Here is a 3,335-nt window from a genome sequence, read left to right as displayed (position 1 = left end):
TGACTGGATTAGTAATACCAACATATTAGCGTAAACCCTTTCAAAAAAATCAAACCAGATAGAGAATTCTTGTAAGAACTTTTGTGCTGTGCAGTAATATTTGTTCAATTCACTACTGTGTTTCATATTATATTGCAATAATAAAAATTTTAGGACAATAATTTATTGGTTTACTGTTTTTTCCGCATAAGAAGTATTTCTCTTAAATTACAATTTATTTTTTGATCTAATTAATTTTATGCTGTCTCTACATCCAGTTGTTCAAAATATAACTCAATTAGTTATTTCATGACACCAATAGCAAGTAGGCGTAGGTCTTCTCAAAAAAAAAAAATAATCTGCAAGACTTGCATTTTATTATTATAATATTTGATATGTTTGTTATTCAGAATATAAGAATAATGCTCATATGATCCCTGGGCATGTGCGAAGATATTGGTACCAATGATTGTATAAAATAAGTAGCCCTACAGTTTTAGATATGTAGATATGTTCCGATCCATTGATAAGCTATCATGAACTTCATCTTGTTCCATAACTGAGGACGGCGCTTATCTCTTTATCCGAGAGTGGTTATTAAGGGATTGTCAACTATTAAAAGAAAATGGCTTACTAGAACCTAGATATATAAGATTGTCCTGCCAGCAAAGACAATTAATCTCCAGTAAACTCACATTTGTACAGAATTTGCCACACATAGTTGATAGGCTACTTCAAAAAAGGCAATCAGAATTATCACCTTGGACCGCCTGGAACATTGTAACCACTCTTCAAAAAACTGACAATATTCAGCCAGTACATATATTACTCATTAATATTATAAATAGGTAAAAGACAAAGTGGAAAGTCTGAAGAAGAAAGCAATGTGCATGTTCACCAAACTCAAGGTGCAGGGAATTTTGATACACTCCGTAGCAGACTGACTATGGCCTGCTGTGATCCCTGAAGCTGGAAAATGTCAGTATCCTCAGAGCCTTCTTTGCAGTAGCAGCACATCGTGGACAGCTGGTACGTGACCCCACAGGAGCAGACCATGAATGATATGGCTGTGAAACAGCGAATGATAGGCCATGACAAAACTGCTATGATCCACCACATATCTCAGCTTACGGAGGAGGTACAGCACTCTGGACAATTTTCTGCACACTTGACTCACATGATGATTCCAGCTTAATCTATCATTTATCAAGAATCCTAGCAGCTTTACTGGATCTGAAGCAACTGGTTGTCTTTTCAATGAGCAAATCAAGATATGTTTGTTTTCTCCTCGTTTAGTTTGGCAAGAAACCACAAATTAGCTTCTTCTAATCTGGCGAGTCTGGCGGATTGCTCCCTTGTCTGTTACACAGTGACACCTCTGGAAATCAAGGTGGTGACATCCGCAAAGAGCACTGCCCCCTGACTGCTTGAGAAATTTTTTATGAGCAAAATTGAAAATTGAATTTAGGATGTCATTGTCCTAAGGACCATGCCACCCAGACCATATCTCTCCAGTTTTCCAAGCAATATGATGTACGCAATCGAAGGCCTTACTACTTAATCAAAGGCCTAGTGAATTTACTTTTGTAAATAGAAACGTTTCATAGTAGTTTGTGTAGTATCTTGATTCTTTGATTCAGATACACTGTATCAGCGGGTCTAAAGATACATTCGAGTCTAGGATGGCAGTGGATCTACGTGGAAAATGAATGAACATTCTCCAGTTCTGCCAGTGATAAGATGGGCCGTTCTATTTCTATTCCATGAGATTGAACTTCCTAGTCTCAACATATTTTACGTTCATAGGGGGCTGATTGAATAATTTAAGCGCTGCTATTTAAAGGCTTATTGGTCTCGCCATGTATAATAGATTGCAGGTTAATAATGGAATAGTTGAGTAAGCGTCGTTAAAACACAGTGGAGCACGAAGATAGCTGAGAGTGTTGAAAATAATGCAAATGTGTCAGAAGATAAAATAAAGAAATTTATTCAAAGTGGAGCGTCGAAGGTAGGAGGAAGCGGAGACATTACGATACATGCATTATTTAAACACTGTCTGCTACACGTTCACCGCTTCACTAAAAAGAAAATGGAACTGCAGTTAATTTTTGTTTTTAATAGCTATTACTACTTAGTAGAAAATATATGGTAGGCTAATAGTATTGTTCTATTCATGTCCAAAACAATGTCTTCGTAATCATACAAAGGTTATTCAAATAATCAACGTCCCCTATAAAAAATATGTTTCCTTGTCATAATTCGGGTTTTTAATTCGAAGGTTCGAGACTCTGTTGTTGTAGAACGAAATTTTAAAACTGAGCTATTTAGTTTCACAGTTACATTTGGTGTCAGTGTGGCTGTGCAGGACGATTAGCACCTGTATGATTTGTTCTCAACTTGTTGATCTGGAACAATCATTTTATCGCTACAAGCCATGTTTTTTCAATCATTTATATAATAATAATATCGACCAGAGAAATTATTGTTATTAATAGTGTATGTAACAGCTTAGCAATGCCTGTTAGTCCAATGCTTTGCTTGTAATCCACTAAAATAAATAAATATAAATTAATAATATACAAAATTAAATAAATTAATATACATTGATCAATGACTGGATTTCATGATAGGAATAGCTCAATATTGCATTCTAGGACCTAAAGTAGCCTAGTATGCTTACATTTCAAGGCCTAGTCACACTAAGGCTCAACTCACACTAACGCGACTCAGGTCGAGAAGAGACTCGACTCTAGTCGAGAGCATGTGTTTCCAAATGGTGACACTCAGACCAGTCGACTCTAGTCTCCGCGACCTCGCGACTGTGAGACTGAGTCGAGCCTCGACTTGAGTTGCTTAGTACCGTGCATTTTTAATGAAAGTGAGGTTATGTTTCATGAAAGTGATGTTTCATCATTTTAGAAAAGACAATAATACGAATTAGATAAGACAATATATTCATAATAATTATTATAAAATTTGTTACTTGCAAATTAGTGACAAGTTAGATCTTATATTTTTAATAAAGTATGGTTAGAAAATAGAGTAGCATGGAACTGAAGTAGTGACAATGAGCCACAAAGTCGTAAGGTCGAGAGACTGGAGTATCCTCGACTGGAGTCGTACGATTCGAGTCGAGGTAGTGTGAGTTGAGCCTAAGCAGTATGAACCTCGACCAAGTAATTGAACCGGGCTAAGATGATTTGGCACATGGTTGCATACAACCATGGAGGCAGGAGTAGGTCACACGCTTGGAACGGCGGGGCCAAATCTACATCGTCTTGTGTTTCGGCCCTATTCATATAACATAATTATGCCGATAACGAGGGTGTGAGAAATTGGCGGATAGCACAATAGAT

This window comes from Nilaparvata lugens, chromosome 1 (assembly GCF_014356525.2).
Source record: "Nilaparvata lugens isolate BPH chromosome 1, ASM1435652v1, whole genome shotgun sequence".
Lineage (NCBI taxonomy): Eukaryota > Metazoa > Arthropoda > Insecta > Hemiptera > Delphacidae > Nilaparvata > Nilaparvata lugens.
Note: the sequence above shows the minus strand (reverse complement) of the source record.